General features: G+C 41.0%; 1 long non-coding RNA gene across 1 annotated transcript in view; it reads right to left on the reverse strand.

Annotated features, from left to right (window-relative positions):
- The window catches only part of LOC149470204 (uncharacterized), a 30683-nt gene extending 5733 nt beyond the window's left edge, over nt 1–24950 (reverse strand). The window contains exons 1-2 of the long non-coding RNA XR_016310203.1: nt 24852–24950; nt 23715–23866 (exon numbers count right to left, since the gene is read on the reverse strand). This is a non-coding gene — a long non-coding RNA (uncharacterized LOC149470204). The remainder of the gene's footprint in view (nt 1–23714; nt 23867–24851) is intronic.
- Nucleotides 24951–27383: the final 2433 nt, after the last annotated feature.

A 27383-nucleotide genomic window follows, 5' to 3' on the forward strand; every position in this document is an offset into this window, starting at 1 on the left:
GGGAACTAGTTAACACAGATACAGACAGGATTTTTTTTTTTTAGTATAATGGAGAAGAGTGATAACCAGGACAGTAAATGAATGGAAACATCAAGTATGGTGTCATAGACATCAATAAAAGCTAGTAAAAAAAAAAAAAGGTTGGGCTGGAGCTCTGCTTTAAAATGCAGGACAGAATTTTTATATTGACATATTTTGTTCCTATTTTTTTTTAATTATGATAGAGATAAATAGAAAGGAAACATTTAATGGGAAAGGAAACCTTTACATTTTGTTCAGCTGCCCCTGTCTTCAGGTTTGCTACATGTGATTTTCCTATAACCTCTGCTAGTGTATAAAATAATGACAATGATAGCAAACCCTTAAAGCATATCTATGTTCAATATGTAAAAACATATGTTCATTTCCACAATGTATCTCAATTTTTTATGATTTTATATATAAATATTGATATATTTATAATTATTTATTATAGCCTACTCCTACGAATCCAAATGATCTTTTGTAAACTTACCTTGTGAAGATCCTCACATATTTACTTCCCTGAATTCTGTGACTTCTAGTCACCATGCCCTGTGAGTAGGCCCTGCTGTGTCACATATTTCACAGAGCCTGCCTTCTGAACTACAGAGGCGCTGAGAGGAGGAGTCTCAGAAGGCGGAGCTGTTTGATCCTGACTTCTCTGCCCCTCCTCTTGTTGAAATGACCATCTGATACAGACTGAACCTGTGGTCACATGCACATGCTCAGTTTGGTGTGTATTGCTAAAGAGGTTTTTTTTTTTTCTTGGGAGGGTGCATGTGATCAGCACAGGGCCAATCAGCTTTGTCCAGACAGAGGGTCAGGGGTTTTGCATCCTCCTAGAGCAGAAAGAAAACTCCTCCTACAAGCTTTAACCAGTGCTCTGCTGGACACTGATAGAAGTCACAAGACTGCTCTAACTGCTGATGAGAAAAGGTATTTAGCAGTTTATATTTACTATAATAATCGCATTTCCATGTTGTGTGTACTGTGGGAGACCAGATATAGTGAATGCAGGATCTGGGGAGACCAGATATAGTGAGTGCAGGGCCCAGGGAGACCAGATATAGTGAATGAAGGGTCCGGGGAGACCGGATATAGTGAATGCGGGGTCCGGGGAGACCGGATATAGTGAATGCAGGGTCCGGGAGACCAGATATAGTGAATGAAGGGTCCGGGGAGACCGGATATAGTGAATGCAGGGTCCGGGAGACCAGATATAGTGAATGAAGGGTCCGGGGAGACCGGATATAGTGAATGAAGGGTCCGGGGAGACCGGATATAGTGAATGCAGGGTCCGGGAGACCAGATATAGTGAATGAAGGGTCCGGGGAGACCGGATATAGTGAATGCAGGGTCCGGGAGACCAGATATAGTGAATGAAGGGTCCGGGAGACCAGATATAGTGAATGAAGGGTCCGGGGAGACCGGATATAGTGAATGAAGGGTCCGGGGAGACCGGATATAGTGAATGCAGGGTCCTGGGTATAGTAACACTTTAAGGACAGCTCGCCCGCAATACACAGCAAAGCGGTGTACTGGTACGTTGTTGCCTGCTTCCAGGGCGCTTCCGGGCGCCTGCTTGCAAAGCAGGAATAAGAAACAAAGAGATCTGTTAGTAAAAGCAGAACACTTTACGCCTTGGTAGGCACACATTTAACCCCTTGATTGCCCTAGATGTTAACCTCTTCCCAGCCATGTCATTAGTACAGTAAGTGTATAGTATTATCACCAATCATTGTATTTGTGTCACTGGTGAAGCCAGTGACAGTTAGTCAGGTCCCCCCAGCGTCAGTTAGTGTCAACCTGCCTGCCACGCTGTCGCAGTCCCAGTATAAGCCGCTGATCTACTGATTACTAGTATTAAAAAAAATTCCAATATATATACACCAAAGTTTTTAGATGCAAACTTTCACCCGATCCAATCAATATACACTTGTTGGGATGTTTTGATTTTTTACAAAAGACATGTAGACATGTTTTTTTTTACAAAAGACATGTAGCAGAATACATTTTGAACACATTTTATTTTTATATTGGATATGTTTTGTGACAAAGAGTAAAAAAATATTGTTTTTTCCAAAAATAACGGTCTTTTTACGTGTCTATCACAAAAACTAAAAATACCAGTGTTGATCGATAAAGCTGTCTTTGTGTAAAAAACATTATATACAGTAAATTTTGTTTGGATACAGGGTTGCATGACCGCACAATTACCAGTCAAAATAGCGCAGTGCTAAATAGAAAAAAAATGGCCTGGTCTTGAAGGGGGGGAAATCTTCCGAAGCTGAAGTGGTTAATTTATTGTACTGCTTAGGCACCATTAACTTTTCTAGATTTTCTCGATAACTTAGCAAATATTTGCTTTTTAAATTCAGGTCCACTCTATGTCTCTCTTTTGGAAAAAAAAATTGTAAATATATTTTTCTCTAGCCAGTGGCAATGTTTATCCCACATTCAAATTTGACACTCAGTTTAAAGTGTATGTGGTGGTAGCCTAACAAATAGAGGGAAGATGTTTGTTTGTTACATAGCTCTCCATAGAGTGCTGACAGCCTGTCTCGGCCTTGTCACAAACAACCGGTATACTATAATTAGTAAAGATCGCATTGGTAAAAATGAGATCATCCTAGCCCACTGGGCAGATCTGTCATGTTACAGTGATGGGCTTATAAACAAGCTGTTCAGATTTTTTTTTCCATCTTTGGACTTTTTTCTGTAGAAAAACAAACTTCCCTAGGATCCCTAGGAGGAAACATAGCTTTATACAGAAAGTTGGGATTTGTATATAACTTCAGCTGCCGATATTTCTGGACCAATGACTGTTTTGACATGTGGTTATCTTTTCACTGCCTATGTATCTTCCATCGTGCTCAGGATTGTAAAAGGTTCACTTTTTAAATCTGCCATCAGAGACTCTCATGATAACATTAAAAAATGATATGTGATCACTTACTGGCATAGGTAGATAATGCATAAACCTGTGAAAAGATACATTTCAGCTACAATTCAACACATACGAAGAAAACTAGCACTAATATTGCAATAAAAATCTCCAACTCCATTTGCAGAAATGCAACCCCAAACAGCTTATTCAATTAAGCTTTGATAATAAAACCTGGAAGCTGATGGGTTACCATCCACAACTGCACTGAATTCTGTGTGCTCCAGTTTTAGTAAATCTCCCCCAATGTTCCCAGCAAAACATTGCCCAAAGCTTCACACTGCCAATACTGTCTTGCCTTCTTTCCGTACTGCATCCTCGTGGCATGTCTTCCCCAGGTAAGTGACACACACACCTGGCCATCCACATGATGTAAAAGAAAACGTGATTCATCAGACCAGGCTACCTTCTTCCATTGCTCCATGGTTCAGGTCTGACGTTCATGTACCCATTGTAGCTTCTTTTGGCTGTGGACATGGATCAGCATGGGCACCCTGACTGGTCTACGTCTATGCATCCCCATACACAACAAACTGTGATGCCCATTTTTCTGCTTTCAACACATCAACTTCAGGGACAACATGTTCACTTGTTACCTAACACAGCCTTTCTCAACCAGGGTGCCCAGGCACCCTGGGGTGCCTTGAGGTTTCTTCAGGGGTGCCTTGGTAAAATGTCTAAAAATTGCCCAAAACCTGTATACAAGCCAGCGGGTGGAACAAGCCTGCCTTTTAGTTACACAAAGCCAAAGGTTTTCATTGCACACCATTACAGCCGCCGGCATCCTGACAACCAATGACATCATCATTTGTTAAGGAGGATGTCAGCTGCCTGCACAGCATCCTAGTTTGACCCTCCCCTGCCCCTTTCCATCTGTGCTGAGGTCACATTAGCTCAGCAATGGAGAAAAACCGAGGGGGAAGAGAAACACTGGATTACTAGTCAGTACCAGTATGCAAAAGTGTGTTTGCTTTAGAAGAATAAATCACCTCTAATGGTGGGTGTCCTACATGTGTGGATGTTGCTGTTAGAATAGTTTTTTACATTTTAGAATGGGGTACCCTTTTAAAATGATAGACAGTCATGATGCATCTCATTTTAGAATTGGTGCCTTGGGACTGTCCAAAATTTTAAAGGGTGCCTTGGGACTGTCCAAAATTTTAAAGTGTGCATTGACTGAAAAAAGGTTGAGAACCACTGGCCTAACATATTCCGTACACCTTTAGATGCCATTGTAACGAGATAATCAATGTTATTCACGTAACCCTTCAGTGGTCATATTCTCGGTTTTGGTGTCTTTGTATCAGTTTTATGTAGTCTTTTTATAATATTACTTTGGTAAATGAATTTTGAGAATAACTCTTGTGCTACCTGCAGTTATATTTTTTGCATGTATTCATGTGTTTGGCTAACATCAGCATTCCCGGGTGTACTCATATGACTAGCTGCTGAAGATGCAGGTGATCCCTCCATTGGATTGACTTACCAAAACTTAATTTGACTTCTTGTAACAAACATAGAAATTGAAGCTCCACACTATTGCTAGGAGATCCAGATATAACTTTAGTCCAATAAAAGTTAAAGGGACAATCCAAAAGTATACAACACATTTTGGGGATCCAAAAATGCCCCCTTCATCAGGACCTGCCCTCCAGAGGATTTACCCCCCTTCATGACCAGGCCATTTTTTGTGATACGGCTCTGCGTTACTTTAACTGACAATTGCGTGGTCATGCAACACTGCACCCAAATTAAATTTATGTCCTTTTTTCCCACAAATGGAGCTTTCTTTTGGTGGTTTTTGATCGCCTGTGCAGTTTTTATTTTTTTAACTATAAACAAAAAAAGACTGGCAATTTTGAAAAAAAAAAACCAGTAAAAAAATTTTAAAAATCTAATTTCATCATAAATTTAGCCCATAATGTATTCTGCTCCATGTCTTTGCTAAAAAAAATCCCAATACGTGTAAATTAATTGGTTTAAGTGAAAGTTATAGCATCTACAAATGGCGGTAAATACTGGAATTTATTTATTTTTTCTTTAAACTAGTAATGGCGGCAATCAGTGACTTATAGTGGGACTGCAGCAGGTATTCTGACATTGGGGGGAACTGACTAACGGCCACTGACATCTCCAGTGACACTAATACAATGATCAGTGCTAATAAAAAGCCCTGACAGTGTACTAATGACGCTGGGCAGGAACAATGTGAATAGACTAGAAGTGAACTAGACCTTTAATGGTATTTCTTCCAGTGGGATTACAAATACAGGCCTTGTCAGCAGCTGGCTATGAGTTCCTGGTAAGTCTACATTTCATATACAGTGGAGGATACAGTTTTTCCTTTACACTTAGGTGTTGAGTCCACTGACAGAAAAGCACTGTAAATTTAGATTTTTAAGTCTCTCGGCATTTAACTCAAGGTGTTGGAATGCCTCAAGAAGTATTTTTGTTACAGTCATTGGCAGGTTTATTTTAATGCTTTTTAGCTTTTTGTATGCTGTTATTAGAGAAAGTTAAATGCCAAGAGTGCTCCTGATGCCAGAACACAGCAACAAAGTCCTCCAATGTATAACTTTCATTTAGGATCCATGTAACAAACTTTGGAAACTGGTGACCTTCTGAAGTTTGTTATGTGGATTCTAAATAAAAGTTTGACTTGATGCTGTGTGACAGCTTCTTTAAAATGATATCGGTTTGACTCATGAATGGGTTTTGCCATGCATCGTGGGTTCCTTGCTCCCAAAGGACAGCAGGGTAGAGCCAGTGTTTGTTTATTTAGTCTATTACTGTCCACCTGGAAGTTTTGGAAAGTTAAAAAACAGCATTGGTAGTGGGAACTTCTCATAATGGGCACAGTAGGCATGCAAAATCTTGAACGTGATGCAAAAGATCTCACCAATCAAACCCCCGTTATATGAGAGACTGTAAGGTGGATCTAACTCTGTAGCACAGTCTTTCTCAACCAGGGTTCAATTGATTTCTAAGGTTCCTCCAGATGCCGGTAGGGGTTCCTTGAGACCACTGGCTACCACTGTAAAGAACATTCTTTCCAGTAATCATCAATGTACTGAGTATTCTTTTTACTAACTACCAGTGTAAGGAGCATTCTTCCCACTGCCCAACAAAGTAATGGAACCCTTCTCCCAATTACAACTAATTTAAAGGAACCACTGACCGCTGATGTAAGTAGGCACAACTGAACTGACTTACTGTTCACATCAATATGCCATGAGCTGTAGAGTCAGCATTTTTTAGCAGGGGTTCCCCAATACCTGAAAGTTATTTCAAGGGTTCCTCTATGTTAAAAATGTTGAGAAAGGCTCCTCTAAGCATCTACCATATACTGAAATAAAATATTTGGATGGATTGCCTCTCTAAAAATGTGTTAACATTTTTACTGTATCTGCAGAAACATCATACTGTAAAAGGCGAAAGCGGACAAAGACCAGGTGGTCCACCAGGTGGTCCATCGAGTCTGCTGCATTTTTTTTTCTAAACGTTTTTGTCTCAGTATATTCAGTTAACCATGACAGTACATTAATTACATTTTTTTTAAAAAATGGTTTCACTGTCAATAATTTGGATTTTAGATTATCAAATCTGTACTTCCGTAAAAAGTTTCACAATGCTATAGAAGGCAAAAATTGTAAGTGATACCAACACTTGCATTTAAAACAGGACTGACAATATTGGAGGGATTATAAGCAATAAATTCCAGTAATCTGGCAAACATTTTAATTAAGTGATATATGGTGTTGTTTTAACCCCTTTGCACTGGCGCCTTCTGGCCCTTTAAGGGGTTTCTGACGCTGGAAGGCTAAGCGGTATTTAATGTCATGTGACCGTTGATTGGCTGTCACGGTGGTCACATGATCGGAAAAGGTTTCAATCACAAGAAGAGATCGGGACCTTTCCGTGGGACACCGATACCAATGCAGGTTGCGCACTCTCAGCACATGTTTGTTTACAAACTGTACGCAAATATGTGGCCGCTCGGCGTCAAGGCCCAGCCGATGAGAGGCTGCATATTTGTGTATGCTCGGCGTGAAGGGGTTAAAGTGTTACTAAACCCAGGACCCTGCATTCACTATCTGTGGTCTCCCACAGTACACAGAACATGGAAATGCAATTATTTTAGTAAATATAAACTGCTAAATACCTTTTCTCATCAGCAGTTAGAGCAGTCTTGCGACGTCTATCAGTGTCCAGAAGAGCACTGGTTAAAGCTTGTATGAGGAGTTTTCGTTCTGCTCTAGAAGGATGTAGGACCCCTGACCTCTGTCTGGACAGTGCTGATTGGCACTGCGCTGATCACGTGTGTAGCACGTGCGCTGAGCATGTGTAGAATGACTCCACACCATATGTCAGGAGATAACAGGGGAACACTGGAAGAAGAGGAGGATCAGAGAAGTCAGGATCAAATAGCCTTTTTACACCATACAGATGATTAACCCCTTAGGTTCCACAGTGAGTATAACAAGTATGCTTTACTGCATATAAAAACTGATTTAACTGTTGTGGGTTTAGTAATGTGGCAGCACCCAAATATTGCAGAGTTCTCCTTTAAGTTTTAACATTTCTAAAAGCCCCTGTTTGCGGTACCAGGCCATCAGCTCACCCCCTTCCCCTCATTTCCTGTGGAAACAATATGTTCTAGCCTAGCAGCTGCAATGTCTGTAAAAACCGCAAAGGCTAACTGTTCAGAATGTATTTTAACAGTACAGAAAAGTAAAGAGGAAATTATATGCATTGTGATGTAATTGTTGGTATATACACCATGTCAGATGCTTTTGAAGGCACTTAGCTTGCAGATACTAGTCCTTGCTAAGTCCCAGTGCTGGTAAATAAGCAGCTTGTTTTCCTCAAGTTCGTGTCCGGAGTTTTCCTGGTATTCCCAAAGTTGCTACTAGATTTTATGGTGCGTTGGCCAGGAAACCAGGTGTAACTACTGAGACAGGTGGTTTTCCACCACGACCCATGGGGATTAGTCTGGAGCTGGCCGCTTGGATCGCTGCACTTTCTCAGGTGCCACCGGACATTTGTCTGGGAGACTACGCTACATCTTGGGCGGCTGCTCTGAAGATCGACCCGCTGGAGTCCAAAGAACCCTGACTGGGGAACCAACCATCAAATTGTGGAGCTCCCCTTCAGGAAAAGGTGAGATCTTTGCCTTTTGGGTAATAACAGTCAGTTGGGACCTCTCGATGGTATTCGAGGGAAGGGGAGCTTGATCACCTCCTGTGAGGTGACCCCAATTGGATGATTGTGCATCCTGGGCCTCCAGTCAGTCAGTAATTTTGGGTTGGAAAGTCTGGTGTGTATGTGAGTGAATGAGATGCTGCCCAGCAGCGAAGTGAGAGTGGACCCTCTGTAGGTGCAGTTCTTGGTACCGGGGCTAATATCGTCCGTTCCAAGTCACCAATAAAGGGAAGCGTTTGTCTTTTAACCCTATTGTGTCAAGAATCTCGGACCCCTTACCAGATTCTCACTCCCCTACCCCTCTGTGCCTGTTTTGGTGTCTCTAAGGAAACAATATGGGTAGTAATCAATCAGCCCAGACCCCCTTAGAGTGTATGGTCAGTAATTTCAGGAGTGGATTTTGCAAAACCTGCAAACTGAAACTCAGTCCTAAAAGGTTAGAAACACTATGTGAGAAAGATTAGCCCCTTTATGGAAAATGTTGGTCGCCCTAGGGCACATTTGATTTAGAGATCATTGACCGATTGCAAAAATGTAATAGGTCTGATTCACAGAAGCATGAGCAGATTCTGTACATAGACTGTTGGAAGAGGGTAACAGAGAAAGACCCTAAGTGGAAGCATAAAGCGAGGGAGGAGCAGTGCAGAATTATGGTTATAACATAGGTAATACCACAGACTAAAAGTACCAAGCGTATCTTTTCCCAACCTGAGGAAAAAGATCTGCCTCCTCCATATGTACAGGGACATACCACGGATGAATATAGACAAGGGACAAGCCCTGACGCCTCTCCCCATAAACAGTGGGAATTTAGCTCAGACCTACTTCCCAAGCAGATGCGGGTGCTACGTCAATGCCAAATCTCACTAAACATGTTCATAGTAACATCCCTAGTCATGACACTTACAGTACTAGTAGTAGGATAAGAGTTGGGGGCACAGCAACAACCAATGGGCGCACAGATCAGGTGTACACTTCCACTCCAAAGAATTCCAGTGCTAGTAATCGAACTCTTGCCCCATCCTCCAATTTACCCATGCAAATGCCCCTAAGGGAACAATTGATAGGGGGCCAACAGACTCTAGTCTATACTCCCTTCTCCACAACTGATTTACTGAACCTCTTATAGTGAGAAACCGCAGGCTGTGACAGACCTTCTCCATTCGATAATCCAGACGCATAACCCTACCTGGTCTGACTGCCAGCAACTTCTACTGACTCTTTTTAACACAAAGGAAAGACACAGGTTAACCCAGGCAGCTCTTAAGTATGTTGGAGAGTTGGGAAAAGACATGACTGGGTGGAGGCTCATTTTCCAAAAACCGACCCCCAGTGGGATCCAAATACAGAGGGGGATATGGAAAGACTTAAATTTTATTGGATAGCTATTATAGAGAGGAAGAAAACAGCTGGCAAGAAGACCACAAATCTCAGTAAGATGACAGAAGTTCTTCAACAGCCCAATGAAAGTCCAGGACAGTTTTTTGAGAGACTATGTGAAGCTTTTAGACTCTATACCCCGTTTGATCCTGAAGCATTTGACAGTCAGATGTTACTTAACTCTTGTTTTGTTAGTCAGTCTACGAGGGATATTAAGAGGAAATTGCAAAAGCAAGAAGGGTTTGCTGGCATGAACATTTCACAGTTGTTAGAAATAGCTACAAAAGTGTTTGTTAATCGGATTTAGAAACAAAAAAGAGTGCCTCCAAGCTACAAATGAATTGCTGCAACTACTGTGGGAGGCAGGCTATAAGGTATCCAGGAAAATGGCTCAGTTATGCCAAGAGACTGTAAAATACCTGGGATTTAGAGTATCACAAGGCCAGAGACAGTTGGGAGAGGGCAGGAAAGAGGCTGTTTGCCAAATCCCTACACAAACAACCATGTATCAAGTGCATGAATTCCTGGGACTAGCCGGATTCTGCCAGATCTGGATACCAGACTTTGCCACAAAGCCAAGCCCCTCTATGAATCTACAAAGGGGGGAGAGAGGGAACCGTTCCTATGGGAAAAACAACAAGACCAAGCATTCCGAGACATGAAGACTTTCTTAATGCAAGCCCCCACCCTCGGCCTACAGGACAGTAAAAAACCCTATTATCAGTGTGTCAGTGAGAAGCAGGGGATGGCAGTGGGAGTGTTGACACAATACCTGGGGCTGTGGCAAAGCCCGGTGGTTTACCTTTCCAAGCAATTAGACACTGTAGCTCAAGGTTGGCCACTTTACCTGTGGGCTATCGCAGCAACAGCCCTCTTGGTGGCCAAAGCTGACAAGTGGTCACTGGGTCAAGAGATCTATGTCTGAGTCACACCCGGAAGCTGACTGGTCAACGCACGCAGAAAAAATGGAACATACACCAATATGATGCCTGAAAAAAATGTTTTAATAAAATTGCTGGTAGCCATGGTAATAACGCTGGCTAGAACCATAGGGGGTTCAAAACTACTAGAGTAGGGTCCATAACCACTAGAACAATGCTATGGTATTCTCATTATCAATGTAAAGGCACAGTAACTGACACTTGTGTACATAATGAAACAACTTATTCAATGTGCACAGTAGGGAACCAAGTAACCTATTATGACCCCACCTATGGACCCACCAAAACTTGGTTAACCATACGGAGCTTCGGCTACACAGGCAAGCTGATAAACCGTGCTCTGATAACCAATTCTAATGCTGCAGCGAGCCTGATCTTTGATGTATGCTCTGCTATTAACATAAACTATCCCCCAGGGGGGCTGTGGGGGGTTAGAGTGGGAAAGGGAATACCTGGCAAATGATAAAAACATTTGCTCAGGGAAGCTAAGAAATGGCTGTAATAATGAAGCATGGAATTACTGTCCCTAGTGGGATTGTGCAGGATGGGGAACATGGGGAAAGAAAAAACAGGATGCTATTCTGCAGTCCCTGCCTGGGTTATCTAGCTGTTCAGTGGGAGGTTGCACCCCCGTAAACTTCACCATATATAATCCCACCAAGTTTTTGACACGATGGGATACATGAATTATATTGAAGCTATGCTAAGTGATGCTTTGTCTCTGCTCAAATTCTTGCTGTGATGAACTGGCTGACACTTGTAGTCCGCCACTGCAGTTCCTCACAGCTACATGCAGATATTGTTTCCCCTCTCAACTCGCTCCCCCCTCCTCGTTTCCTGTATTTTTCAGAAGTGTAAAACCGCAAATGTTACTTGCTAACTACTTAAAGATTACAAGTTTAAAAAGTTTAAAGGTACAAAGGAGATGACCCCAAGGAAAGAAACAGAGCGTTACCAGATAGGTAAATTAGCAGATTTAATATGATGCCAAGATGGGTGATGTGAATGGGTAAAGTTTTTAAGTATCCACATACATTCTAGTAGTGAAGTAGCACTGTGGACCTTCTGGTGTCATATTAAGTAGGTAATATAGTGGGGACCCCCTAACCTGACTCAACACCACTGTAGAAAGAAAGGCTGCAGCCCATGTAATGGCCATGTGGAAATATCAGCCACTGGCTGCTCAGGATCAGCAGAACTGCCCTTAGTCCCTTATGCCTTGGGTGGTCAGTGGTCAATTGGTGATCCTTTATCTCACCCAAACTTTTTCTACGATAGCATCAAAGTGGTAAATGTGGCAGCACCCAAATATTGCAGAATTCCCCTTTAAGTTTTAACATTTCTAAAAGCATCTGTATGCAGAACCAGGCCATCAGCTCACCCCTCCCCCTCATTTCCTGTGGAAACGATATGTTCTAGCCTAGCAGCTGCAATGTCTGTGAAAACTGCAAAGGCTAACTGTTCAGAATGTATTTTAATGGTACAGAAAAGTAAAGAGGAAATATATGCATTGAGACATAATTGTTGGTATATACACCATGTAAGAGGCTTTTGAAAGCACTTAGCTTGCAGACACTAGTCCTTGCTAAGTCCCAGCATTGGTAAATAAACAACTTGTTTTCCTCAAGTTCGTGTCCAAAGTTTTCCTGGTATTCCCAAAGTTGCTACTACAGTAACATTTTAAAGTCGTGAGATAAAGTATCTTTCTTGTGTTGAAACATAACTATATTGAGGTGGAACCTGCAACAGGTCTAAAGTTACTCCCATTCAAGACAGCTAGACTTTTCAGGGCTTTGAGAAATTACTGGTACGGGACAAAAATGTGACACACAGTAGATAGTCCTCCTAAGCAAACTTTATTCCCACTTTGGCTTACAAAGAAGGCCTCAGTTATAGCTATGAAATGTGGAAAAATGGCGTTGGACCTGTAAGGTTATTTCTTTTGTATTGCTATCTTAAAATATTGATGATGATGTAAATAATCTGGTTCCCAGGCAGGCAGCTTCTACAGCTCAGAGGACCTTCTAAGCTTGTAGTGAAATGTAACAACAATGCAAATTCAAGTGCCAGACCACTGCTAAGAGGTCCAGATACAACTTTATTCCATTAAAAGTCACAAGGACATCTCCATATCAATACAATATCAATACAATATTCTGTCCTCAGGGTCGTAGTTCAAACCAAATAGCCAGAGTCAACTACTATTGGGTATTTGGTTTTAACTTTGACCACGAGGAAGGGAAATTGTATTGATATAGAGATGTAATTTTGTGTTTTCTAGCCCTAATGAAGGGGCATTTTTGCACCAGCGAAACACCTTTGGTAACTCTTTGGAAAGCCCCCTTGACTTTTATTGGAATAAAATTGTATCTGGACCACTTAGAAATGGTGTGGCGCTTCAATTTCCATTTTAATTACCAGAAGTTGAAACCACAAAGCATTCTCAGAAGTCAATCCATGCTTTGGTAAATCAATCCAATGGAGGAATCACACATCAATTGAACCTCTTAGTAATGGTGTGTCACTTCAGTTTCCATTTTTGCTATATTTTAGTATAATTATGCCTCTCTGCAGGCTGAAGTGTGTTAAAACGAATATCGTATGTACTCTCCAGCGCCTCAGGATATGCACAGCCAAAAGGGAAGCCAAGGGTACCAGGACAGCGACAACCAAAGGAAATGCTTCAGGGGTGCAGCCCTCCTCAGACGGGGAAATCAGCCACTGGATAGAGAGAAAACAGGTGGCGCACACACCTAGTGCATTATCCAAGGTTTATTGTAGGAGTGAAAGAATAATAAAAACATACTCACAGACGAAGCATGTATCTAAAAAGCATAGAAAAACTACAATGGCCACAACGGCAGGCAAGGTGTTCTCATTGTCAGTGCGGTCAAATGTCTGACGCGTTTTGGGGACGAATCCCTTTCCTCAGAGCTGATGACCAACCTCTGATGCTGATGTATGATGAATGGAAATGGATCAACAGCAAGGCTCTTACTTTCCATTCATCATACATCAGCATCAGAGGTTGGTCATCAGCTCTGAGGAAAGGGATTCGTCCCCGAAACGTGTCAGCCATTTGACCGCACTGACAGTGAGAACACCTTGCCTGCCGTTGTGGCCATTGTAATTTTTTCTATGCTTTTTAGATACATGCTTCGTCTGTGAGTATGTTCTTATTATTCTTTCACTCCTACAATAAACCTTGGATAATGCACTAGGTGTGTGTGCCACCTGTTTTCTCTCTATGAAGTGTGTCAAAAGGACTGTCCCTAATATGTTGCTTATTGTAGAATAAAGTTTATTTATGAGAACTAGCTACCATGCACTAGCTTTTTTTCTCATGATATTAGCTGATACTCAGATCTTTTGTTTAAAAATCCTTTTCTTTCAAAACACCACAATATTAAACCTATTTGAATGGCACTGAAAAGCATGTTTTTATTAAACCCTGTTCTAAATTTATTTCCTAATATAGATCCAGAAGATTGCCTATCTTCCATTACATAAAAATCATAAAAAAACAAACAAAAAAAAAAAACGCAAGCAAAGCAATCTGAATTCAAGAATGCTTGTAACAAGTTTGCATAATTCATATTTTACATGAGACAGAGCAGGGAACAGATTAGTGAAGTGATATATATCAAATAACGGCAAACGTTTGTATCACTTTCTCTCATTTGCATTTAACTCCATAGACCTGGTTTCAAGTTGTTTGCTGGCTAAGGTATTAATCTTAATGTAGCATTAGTCAATGAAAATGACTTTATCATAGAGCATTAGTCAGAAGAGAAGAAGACAGCGCTGTGTTACAGAAGGAGCCTAAAAAGCAGCAATGCAAATCTGACATTTAAATGTGCATAAATCATGGTGGTCCGCTGATTGGTATGCTGGGAAAATAAAGGAGCATTTCACTTTGAGGATCATATTTTATAAACAAAGTCATGTTTTTTTTTTTTTGTACCAGAAGCTGTGAGGTGCAGATGTAGATTAATACCAGTGTCATTTGGAAAACTTGTAAAATTATTTTGTTCACATATCAGCGCTTCTTGAAATGTAGAGGGAAAAAGACATAACATTTGTAAGTTGTAGCCGTTATCTATAGAAAAACTGGACATCTTGCTGGAACTATTTACAAGCCTTCTCTGCAACACAGTCTCTGTTGCAGAGATAGCCAGCGTTTCCTTAATGAACCATCCCAGATCCTAGATGAATTCCTCTTCCTTCACCCAGCAATCTGCAGGTATCCCTGAACAGGGGATCCAGAGCCTGTTACTTTAAAAGTGGACAGTCCCAAGCAGGGGCGGACTGACAACTCATGGGGCCCCCGGGCAATAGGGGATCATGGGGCCCCTGTGTCCTTGCCCAAACTCAAAAAAGCCTATGAAAAAGGTACCAGGGGCATCTCATGGGGCCCCCTACTGACCCCGGGCCCTCGGGCAGTGCCCGAGTTTCCAAATGGTCAGTCCGCCCCTGGTCCCAAGTAGGTAGCGAATCTAGTTTCCCACCAGAGTGCTCCTTCCTCTATCCACCCAGGGGGTGCAGGGGTACTCACTCAGATCCTCTCCTGTACCACTGATGGGTTGGTGGCTGCTACCAGGCCTATCAGTTGGGCTGCTCCTTCCCTGCTGTACAGGTGGTCCTCGCTCTGGGGGCCAGTGAAGTTCTGAGCTTTCCAACTTTCCAGCTCCACTGCCTGTAAGTGAGCCCCTCTCTCCATCTGGGCTCCCTCCCTGGATCCTGTCTTCAGCCTAACATCTTCCTCTCTGTCTACCACCCAAACTCTCCTTCAGCTGAGCAGGCTCAGAAACTCTTAAAGGTTGTCCCAGTCCCTTTCCAAGCCTCCTGTTGGGGATTGCCCAGGATCCTTCAAGAGCTGAGGCCAGCTACTCCTCAGATGTGCCCACTGCTTCTAGACTTTTCTGAAAAGATCTAGAACAGGGGGAAATTCCGGAGGGCTGGTCTGCAGAGCGTCTCAGCTCCTGACCCAGTTTTGACCTCCTGACTATTACAGCTATGTTGCTACTCAGCCCTTCTCTCTAACAAACAGGATTTTAGCTCCCCCTAGCTAACTAGGAGGGTGCTACATTAGCTTTAACATGGTGATGTTATTTCAAAAGTTATTACACAAATAATGATGCAGCGTAACTAAAACAGTGTCTCTTAAATAAGTAAGACCCAAATGATGAAACAAAAGAATATGTATGTGTGGCCAACCAGCGGTGAATTCTAGATATCACAGTCTTCTCTCCAACAGATCACCCACGTGTCACATGCATCACCCAGTTGAACCATATGTGCTCACCTCCTGGATTGGACCTTAATCAATAATCAAGGTCAAATGCACTTTTGCCCCTCTAGGGCTATACTCCAACTAGCTCCTGGCTCCCAGTGACGACCACAGGCATCAGCACATTGACTGGTGCTGATGTTCAACCTACTGCTCTCCATGTGACATGTACTCAAGCAAAAGGAATAAACCCAATAGTGCTCTCCATACGTTTTAAATCAATTTATTAAAATCTAAAACGGGACACTCACAAACAAATGCACTCTCAGTGCCATGGTGTCATATCTTAGAGAAGTGGAGTGAAAACGCCTAACAGGGGTGGGCAGCAACTAAGAATTCACAGATTTGTGAGGATGTTGATTTGCTTGTGCAAATGTGAAAACCTGCAAACAATCCCCAAAAAAATGTAAAATAAATATAAAATTAAATTCGAAAAGCAGCTCACACCTACACATACTCATAAAAATGTGTTAAATACAGAAAAAACATAAAATATTTGTTCCGCACTTCTCTTAATGTTAATCAATAATGTATATAAAATTCCAATGTGAAAGAATTCCTGTCCTGTGGCCATATGGCGACAAACGACTTCCACATACAGTATTTGCATGATTAGAGATGTGCACAATGGTAAAATTTGTTAAAATTGTTTCATTTCATTTTGGATTTATTCGTTAAGTAAATCATTTCATTTACTCATATTTGTTATGTTGGGAATGATACATTTTCGGAATTAGTTTCATATAATTGTTCAGAATCAATTCACATTTTTGGAAGTAATTTTGGAAGTTTGGCTATGTTCATTTTAATGTGTTAATTTGTTGTTTTGAGAGATTACTTTTGCTCTCTTAAGCGTCCCTGCTAGTCCAACCCACAAAGATAAATGGAATGAGCTGACTGGATGATATCGACCGGAATCACATGCATCCAAAAGAACGAATGGAACAAAACTAATTTCGGATTCATTTGTTATGTTACAATTCAAAGATTCTGATGGATCCACCTCCATCCAACCGAAACATAATGGGGTTGACATTACTAAGACTGGAGAGTGCAAAACCTGGTGCAGCTGTGCATGGCAGCCAATCAACTTCCAGGTTTTTTCAGTGAAAGCCTAATTGAACAAGCTGAAGTTAAGCCGGCCATAAATGGGTCAAATTCCGAAATAATTTTCTTTCGAAAATCTTTTTTTGTAAGAATTTTCATTTGAATTTCGCACCATTAGTGGGTCACAGAAACGGCCAATTTTTGTGTGACCATCAAATTTGAGTGGTTGAGCATGTTGTAAATTTTTTGAAAAATTAACAAATTTTGAATCAATGATGACAGAATCGTGCAAGAAATATAAAGCTGTGACCTAGAAAGAAAAGAAAATTCTTGGCCATGAAAATTATTTTCTGTAGCAACATGAGGAGAAATTGAAGGCTAGGTTGGTTGAATTTCCAAATCAATGGTGGCACCATCGCATTACAAAACACACAAAATTTCAGATTTTCTAAATTCAACCCATTTATGGCATGCATTGGAAGCTGATTGGTTACCATGCACAGCTGCACCAGTTTTTGCACTCTCCATTTTAGTAAATCAACCCCATAAAGTAGGAATCATCATCTTATTTCACTTTTATGCCTTTTTATGGCAATATGTTTCTATTTCATACGTAGTGGATTTTTTACAAGAAAGAAATTGTCCTCAATTTGTTATTCTACAATCAAGTTGGGCATCCCATAACCCCTTTACCCTAACAAACTTGAATTGCCTTATTAAATAAAAAAAAAACAAGCCCATGGACAGTTTGTTGTGTCAAGATACAACTGGAAAATGCATGTTGCCTGGCTGTGCAAGATAATTAAGAGAACCCAAAACCAGCAGCTCTCAAGAGGGTAGCACTACAGTTTTAATATTCAACATACAGTATCTTATTTATCTAAAAAATATTTTTAAGTATTTTTTAGATGACATGCCATAAAAAAAGTAAAGAATATATGAATCAAACCAATAACAATTCCTTTAACCACAACAGTTGCTTTGGGTAGAGGTTTTCAGAGCAGGTATTTGGTATGAGCGTCTAAAACCTACTGTGTGTTATAATTAGGGAAAACTCTTAAAGGAGTAGTAAAGCCTAACTCTAGTCTTAAAAGTTTATCTACCCCCTCCTTCTACCTATCCTGTATAAAAAAGGTCTGTGTTACTTGCCTATTTTTAATCCTGTCTAAATAGGTCACGTGATTCAGTAACTCAGGCTACCTTGTGTATCCAGAGCACTTGACAAGGGCTGTGAATTCTGAGAACCATGACATCACTCATAGGCTTCCGTGGCCCACATGTTGGCACTCCCTTCTCTCTCCTGCAGCAGCTGCTCTCTGATACAAGGAAGCTGGAGCTGCTGAATCATGTGACCGGACCAGAATAAAAGTAGGCAAGTACACAGAACTTTTATATATATGGTGTGCAGGATGGGGGGTAATATTTCAAAGACTAGTTAGAGTTAGGCTTTTCTTCCACTTTAACCCCTTGACGCCAACGTAACACAAATATGCGGCCTCACAGAACTGGGCCTTTTTCCGTGGGGCTGCATATTTGTGTACCTGTCTTTCTGCTGGGAGCGCGCTTCACAGTGCGCTCCCAGTACAAGGACCGCGCTTCACAGCGCGCTCCCAGCACAAGGACCGCGGTGTCACTGAGAGCCCCGGGTCCCATTCTAACGATCAGTACCTGGGACTCCCAAATTCAGGGTCACATGATTGCTGTGATAGCCTCTGATTGGCTGTCACAGTGATCAGTTACTGTACAGCCCGACCCCCTTGTGTTTTTTTTTTCTCTCTATGAATGGAGGAGAGAGATACATTGTATCTCTCTAACTCCTGGCATAGAAGAAAAAAAATGTTTGTGAAAAAAAAAGCTAAATAATTATATACAAATAAAATAAGAAAATTGAAGAAAAAATACCTAGATCAAGGTTTGATCTACTTCAGTGCCAGGGTAAGTGTTTGGGGCAAGGTCAGGGTCAAAGGTCAAGGTCAAAAGGTCAGGGTTAAAGGTCAGGATTTAAAAAACATTTGGTATCAGTGTAAGTTAGTGTCAGTGTGTTTTAGGTAAAAAAAAACAAAATGTGCACTATTGTTTCTGGGCTGTACTACGGGTGCAAACAACAAATAACATACACATATATGGTATCGCTGCGATCGTCATGAGCTGGAAAATTTATTTTGGGTAGTTCTTTGATGGTAGGTTATGGTAGTAACAAGAAACACACAGCTAAATTTAAAAAAAATATATTTTTTTACTATTTTGGGCCAGTTTTCCTTTGATAATAAAAACAAATCAGGAGATATCCTTTACCATTTACCACCAAATGAAAGCCTAATTTGTCCTGAAAAAACAAGGTATAATTCACCTGGATGTACAAAGTAGTTGTGATGACAAGTTTTACTAACACATGTCAACGTTGCAAATTTGTGCTTAGGCATTTAGATTTGTTTTACCCTTAGGTGTGAAGGGGTTAAGTACTAGTAAGTAGCACATTCACAAAGGCAGAGCATACGTGGGGGTGGGGTGGGGGTTTCTTCATTGCCATGAATGGTCAAATGTATAGAATAAAGACAGGTAAACTGATTGATGTTTGCAACATCTCTACCCTCAGTTCTTGATTGGTTTCTTTTCTAGTTTTTATGAATCAGGCCTATTATACCACAACAAAAATCCCACTATCGGCGTAGAATATGCTAAGAAATGAGTGCGAAATACATTTCTGAGAAATAGATGTGCCAAATATTGCCGATCCGCATGATGGCTCTCCATACATACACTATCTGAAGAAATTGAAGGATTTTTGGATTCATGTGGAAGTGATGTCAGTACCCTCTCTTCTAGTAAGGCATTGCTCTTTTTTACAGTTATATTATAAAGCAGAGCGAGTCACATTTTGCAGACAATTTTCCTTGTTGTAATGTTTGGAGATGCTGGCCTTTCAAATTTTCACTGCACAAATATTCATACACGTTGACAAGTATACTCAGATTAAGTGCAGAAATCTGTTTGCTGAAATTTCATTTATTTTAGCGAGATGCTTTACATTGATCAGAGCTCCTGGACCAGATGGTTTAACAAGAGAATTACATAAAATATTTTGGCATGTTGTCAAAACACTGCCTTTTAAAAAATGTCTCGAAAAATCTGGAGAGCCGCCAATGATTTCAAAACAAATAATTAGAAAACAGGAGATGTACATTTACATAGAGGAATAAGAACAGCTATCATTTTATCGCTGTTCAATGTTGCGTATTATACCTTTATTTAGGCCAGGGGTTCTCAAACAGGGGTATGTTAAAGAAGAATTCCAAGCATGGTATGTTTTTACATTATTACATGGGTCCAGCTTGGACCCATGTAACTATGTATATATCATACCTGGCTGATACCTGGAAGCTGGAAATCATTGAAGTACGCACTGCTTCTCCAGTGATCTTCACTTGCTTCCCAGTCCCTTTGCTGAGCACCTGGACTATTGCAATTTGAACTCAGGAGTTTGGCCACTTGAAACGGGTGCCACTGAGAGAATGCTTTGCATTATCTGAATGAATGCAAAGCCTTCTCTATTTGGACAGGGTGGAAAACGTGATGTCACCGCCCTGCTTCTCCACCAATCAGCATTCTCTGTATAGCACCTGTGCCAAGTGGCCTGTAGACAGGTCTCTACAATATAATTCTTGTGTACTCAGTGGGTTAATGTCTGGTAATGCAAGGGTTAATGTGTTGTGGTGTGTCGGCCCTTTATGGTCTGTGATGCTTCCCATAGAAGGGGTATATATACAGTATCTCACAGAAGTGAGTACACCCCTCACATTTTTATAAATATTTTATTCTATCTTTTCATGTAACACTGAAGAAATTACACTTTACTACAATGTAAAGTAGTGAATGTACAACTTGTATAACATGTAAATTTGCTGTCCCCTCAAAATAACTCAACACACAGCCATTAATGTCTAAACCGCTGGCAACAAAAGTGAGTACACCCCTAAGTGAAAATGTCCAAATTGGGCCCAATTAGCCATTTTCCCTCCCTAGTGTCATGTGACTCGTTAGTGATACAAGGTATCATGTATGAATGGGGAGCAGGTGTGTTAAATCTGGTGTTATCGCTCTCACTCTCTCATACTGGTCACTGGAAGTTCAACATGGCACCTCATGGCAAAGAACTCTCTGAGGATCTGAAAAAAAAGAATTGTTGCTCCACATAAATATGGTCTAGGCTATACGAAGATTGCCAAGACCCTGAAACTGAGCTGCAGCACTGTGGCCAAGACCATACAGCGGTTTAACAGGACAGGTTCCACTCAGAACAGGCCTCGCCATGGTCGACCAAAGAAGTTGAGTGTACGTGCTCTGCGTCATATCCAGAGGTTGTCTTTGGGAAATAGACATATGAGTGCTGCCAGCATTGCTTCAGAGGTTGAAGGGGTGGTGGGTCAGCCTGTCAGTGCTCAGACCATACGATGCACACTGTGTCAGATTGGTCTGCATGGCTTTCGTCCAAGAAAGAAGCCTCTTCTAAAGATGATGCACAAGAAAGTCTGCAAACCATTTGCTGAAGACAAGCAGACTAAGGACATGGATTACTGGAACCATGTCCTGTGGTCTGATGAGATGAAGATAAACTTATTTGGTTCAGATGGTGTTAAGCATGTGTGGCGGCACCCAGGTGAGGGGTATAAAGACAAGTGTGTCTTGCCTACAGTCAAGCATGATGGTGGAAGTGTCAAGGTCTGGGGCTGCATGAGTGTTGCCGGCACTAGGGATCTACAGTTCATTGAGGGAACCATGAATGTCAACATGTACTGTGACATACTGAAGCAGAGGATGATCCCCTCCCTGCAGAGACTGGGCTTCAGGGCAGTATTCCAACATGATAACGACCCCAAAGACACCTCCAAGATGAACACTGCCTTGTTAAAGAAGCTGAGGGTAAAGGTAATGGACTGGCCAAGCATGTCTCCAGACCTAAACCCTATTGAGCATCTGTGGGGCATCCTTAAATGGAAGGTGGAGGCGCGCAAGGTCTCTAACATCCATCAGCTCCATGATGTCATCATGGAGGAGTGGAAGAGGACTCCAGTGGCAACCTGTGAAGCTCTGGTGAACTCCATGCCCAATAGGGTTAAGGCAGTGCTGGAAAATAATGGTGGCCACAAACAATTCTGACACTGTGGGCCCAATTTGGACATTTTCACTTAAGGGTGTACTCACTTTTGGTGCCAGCAGTTTAGACATTAATGGCTGTGTGTTGAGTTACTTTGAGGTGACAGCAAATTTACACTGTTATACAAGCTGTACACTCACTACTTTACATTGTAACAAAGTGTTATTTCTTCAGTGTTGTCACATGAAAAGATATAATAACATATTAACAAAAATGTGAGGGGTGGACTCACTTCTGTGAGATACTGTAGATGGTGGAAGGTTGGGCCAGTGGTTGTTGGTCATAGGAGTAGAGAAGACCATGCACAAGGAGATGTAGGATTGCACTGACAACAGGGTAACCCCTCAGTGGGACCCTGGAATGGGACTAAGTTGAAGCTAAACTACAACTGAGTGGACACTAGCACAACCTAAAGGTATAAGCACCATAGTCCAAATACAGTACTTAACAAGAAGGTATTTGAAACTGCACTGTAATCTGGAGATTGTATGACCCTCTGTAACTTTATTGAGTTTATTAAAGACTGTATGCCAACTACAGAAGAACTGGTTAAAAGTAACGTCTGGTCTGAATTACTTATGAAGAGAATGTGATTGTGCTCCGACAGTGAATGGAAATGGGGCACAAAGTGTAAGCTTTCATGTTAACCATCTGGGTGATGGAGAATAAGTAGAATAAAGGAAAGGTTAGCACTTAGCTTGAGAGAGAAAGTGGTGGTGGGCAATGTTGGAGGTTCTGTGGGAGGGATGAATTGGTGGCTGTATGATCTGCCTTTCTAAGTGGCAGAGTCTTTATATTAGTTCCTGCTTTGTAACAGAACCCTATTAGGGACTGGGCCTGCACCTCAGTGTATGCGGTCTCACAAACTATACAGCAGCTTCCTTTCATGTTTTGGGCTGAAGCAACTAAGGAGTAATGTGTGACGCATGTAAAGAGCTGGTGGAGGAAAATCGCTGTTAAATGCTATCTCCCTCAAAATGACTCTGTAGTTGGTGCCGGGACAGATGCCATTGGCAAGTGTTATAGACGTTATGCTTCCAGTGTGGGACCTGGTAAAGTATTTTGGCTTTTGCTCATGAGGGGGCGCTAGCTCATGCATGAAAGCAGTACCATCACGGTAGCACTTGGCAAAAGTAATTATACAAAATTAACAGCATGCAGTTCCCCCTTGCTTTCAGGCCACAATTTAACAGGCAAGCTGTTCAACACGGGACTTCAAAGCAAGTGGAGATCACTGGAACAGCAGAGTCTACTTCAGTGATTTCATGCTTCCAGGGGCATCAGCCAGGCATTATAAACCTAGTTACATTGATCCAAGCTAGACCAATGTAACTATATATAAAATATCCAGACCTGGAATTCTCCTCTAACTCCTTATACAGTTCAGGTACCTTGCAGTGTATAAGGGGGTGCTAAGGGGTTGCATCTCATGTGTTTTATGAGGTCAGCCCCTCCTTTAGTAGGCTGTACCAGTTTTCAAATGTTGGCAAAGTCCTCACATTTAAGAACACAGACTCTTTTGCAGTTCACAAAAAAAAATGTATACAAATGGAAAGAAGCAAAAAAGTGGAAATTCTTCACCCTTTAATGGGGCCATGAATGACAAAGCAAGGAATACCTGAAATTCTCAACTCTTGCATTTAAAGCCCAACACCCTGCTGCTTTGCCCGTTTTGTAGACCCCTACCATACATGCACTTGACCCTGCTTTTTAAGGAAATATCCATATAAATACCTTTTTCCTGGTGTCTTCGGTCTAGGCAGGTGATGTCATGGGTCTTCTTCCTCCTCTGTTTTCTCCTTCAGTGGGCAGATCATGAATACTATGAATAGTAGCGCCATGTAATCACATAATCCTCAGGCCTCCCTGGGCTCACAAGATGTGGGCTGAAACTCAAAAGAGGAGCAGTGCTGAATTACAGAGTCAGTGAGCCAGTACTGGGGAGAAGGTACTGGCCAGAGTTGATTTTTTATTTTTCCTTTCAACAAATGATATTATTTAATCTATATTTTTTTATTTTATTTTTTTTCAACAAAACATACAAGTTGTGCAATACTTGTATCCAAAGAAAGACATAATCATCTACTCTAAATGACACATACAAAGACCGTACAATATATAAACATTGCAGAAAAGCATGCCCAATTGATATGATTGTTGTTCTGTATGCCAATGAAAATCATTACTGTAGAGGAAAACCAGATCTACAATCATGAATGGATTGCTTAGAAAGCAAGCCACTTTTCTTATTTTTAAAGATGCTGGCCTACTAAAAAAAAAGCTTGAGTCGAGGTTTAGAACCATCCTTCAAGGTGGGAAATAGAGAAATTTTTTCTCTCCTGGATGTGGGCTCTAAAAAGCTTCCCATATAACCACATATATATTGACCACTTAGGAAACTTCCTACCAGGAATCGAGGATGGAAGAAGCAGAAGTAGAAACAAACTGTCAGAGATTTTAGCATTTTAACACTGTATTAAAAATATTTATTGGTACAGGTGATGGCCATTGGGCACCCCTTTCTTAAAAAAATCACATACTATAAAACGTCTTTTAACTGGAAGAAGAATTTTTCTAGGTGCCAAAAACACATGCCACACATATTATTACATAAAATACAACATAATCTTTATTACATTACACATACACAAAAGATTAAAATGAATTAGTAGTAGTCCTCATACCCCCCCCCCCCCCAAAAAAAAAAGCTTCTAACTTCAGCTTGTTCAATTAAGCTTTGACAAAAAGACCTGGAAGCTGGTTGGTTTCTATGCAGAGCTGCACCAGATTTTGCGCTCTCCAGTTTTAGTAAATTAACCCCCGTGTCTACTTCAAACTGCTTCATCACCACCGAACATAGTACTATGGTACCTTCAATCATTTCTGATGGCTTTCATGTAGAACATTTCGATGTATGGTGGACAATCAGTTTAAACGCGTTTCGCTGTTCACTTCTTCTGGAGAACAAGAGGTAATCTAAATTGATAAACAGGTGAGTATACATATAGTAAAAACAGGTGAGTATACATATAGTAAACACAGGTGAGTATACATATAGTAAACACAGGTGAGTATACATATAGTAAACACAGGTGAGTATACATATAGTAAACACAGGTGAGTATACATATAGTAAAAACAGGTGAGTATACATATAGATAACAGTCATATAGCCTATAACCGAAGCTCTATTAAAACCTACACTGGTATATGTAATAAAATGTTATTAAAAATCAGGCTACAGTTCTACTTTAAAAGATATAACACAACTTTAAAGGTCCATTTGTGTAGCATTAGATAATCAAAAAAATAAACACATACAATCACACTGAAGCAAAAGGAAACATGAGCTCAATGGTTACCTATGCCAAAAGGGTTGAAGACTAATTTAGATAATTTAAATAATTAGAGATTATTTCACAAAGAAATTTGCAGTTATTTATTATTTATTTCAGGTACTTATATAGCGCTGTCGTTATGCAGCACTTTACATATATATTTTACATTCACATCAGTCCCTAACCCTCAAGGGGCGTACAATCTAAAGTCCCTAACTCACATTCATACATACACATACTAGGGCCAATTTAGACAGGATCCAATTCACATACCAGCATGTCTTTTTGGAGTGTGGGAGGAAACTGGAAAACCCAGAGGAAACACACACAGGTACAGGGAGAACATGCAAACTCCAGGCAGGCAGTTCATTTTATTAAAGCCTTCTCCTGAGAAGCATGTACTGAAAATCAATGGAGCAATGCAGGGACTGTCATGTTTACAGTAATGCATGTCCCATTATACTGCATATGATGGTATGTTGGAGTGGGCTGCCTGCCTCAGTATTATTATTTATTACAGGTACTTGTATAGCACCATAAATTTACGCAGCACTTTGCATATATATTGTACATTCACATCAGTCCCTAACCCTCAAGGGGCGTACAATCTAAGGTCCCTAACTCACATTCATACATACATATACTAGGGCCAATTTAGACAGGATCCAATTAACCTACCAGCATGTCTTTGGAGTGTGGGAGGAAACCGGAGGAAACCCACGCAGGCACAGGGAGAACATGCAAACTCCAGGCAGGTGGTGCCATTGTTGGGATATGTGGGTTCACTAGTACCAGATCACAGCCTGTTTGGTCAAATGTGCAAATAACCCTTATCAAGTACCTCCTAATTGCTCTACAAATCGATCTGTTAGTAATGTGAACTGGTAAATGATTCTTTTACTATTTTAGTATGTTGCCACAGATTTAACCTTCCATTAAACTGGCACTCACCTATGGTAAGAAAGTAAAAACAGAACTTCTGGAAAACAACTAAATACATAGATAAAACAAAATAAAACAAAAAATATAAATATATATAAGGAAGTTGTTTTTGCCAGCCAAAGTATGTACATTTCTATCCATCCAGTCCTGAGATTTACCCAGCACAGCTAGGTTAATGCCACCAATATTTAAACAGGTTGTTTGGTACCTTTGGTGTTCAGCGGCTCTAGCGACTTTTAGCGCTCACTTATCCATTTCTTAGGTTGATGACACCACTTACAGTTAAAGTAGTTGTAAACCTCTGAAATGAAAAATGAACAAAGCATATCCATTTTTTATTGTGTACTTGCCTCATTCCAAAGCGCTTGGCATGATTTCTGTCTGCTGTCTCTTCTTTCTGTTATCTGCACTAGGCACTTCTGACAGGTTATGTCAACACCACAGAATCCTGAGGGAAGGGAACTCCAGCATACAGCCTGTGATTGACAGCCACAGACGTGCATGTTTCCCTATGTGCTTTGTAGAGGGGGGGTGCCCTTTCCCTTCACTCAGGTCTCAGATCACACTCATCTCTCCTCTCTACTGTGTAGTGTATGACATCAGGTCCCTGCCTTCTATAGATTGAACAATGTTGTGTAAACTGTACACTTTGAACAGATGTAGAGGAGAAAGAGCTACAAATAAACAAGTAAAATTTATATAGGAAGATTTGCTTAATTTCTTCAATCACTTTAAGGTATACCAAGATATCTTTTCTCCAGCCCCAGCCTAGACAGTAAAAGAAAAGCAGTGGACTAATGAGGTCAGCCTCCTGCTCACTTTGCTCCCCTCCTATCAGCATGCTCGCTAGCAGAACATTTGCATGCTGCAAACCTGATTTGCTCTCAGTCCTGCTCTCTCTATTTTGATCTAAGCTCTGCTGTACAGAGAATTGCAAGAGGCTGATGCCAGGTCAAATTCATGTACTGTACTTAAACTGGTTACATAAAAAAAATATGTAATGATTTATTAATGAATACAGAGCTGCATTAAATTTTGTCTTTTATATCTGCCTGGAGTTCAGCTTGAATCAACCAATAGGATTTCATTATTTAGCTTTAATAAGCTTTGATTAAATTAATTA

The sequence above is a fragment of the Staurois parvus genome, unplaced genomic scaffold, assembly GCF_062004578.1.
Source record: "Staurois parvus isolate SC_StPar_1 unplaced genomic scaffold, SC_StPar_1.0 ptg000051l, whole genome shotgun sequence".
Lineage (NCBI taxonomy): Eukaryota > Metazoa > Chordata > Amphibia > Anura > Ranidae > Staurois > Staurois parvus.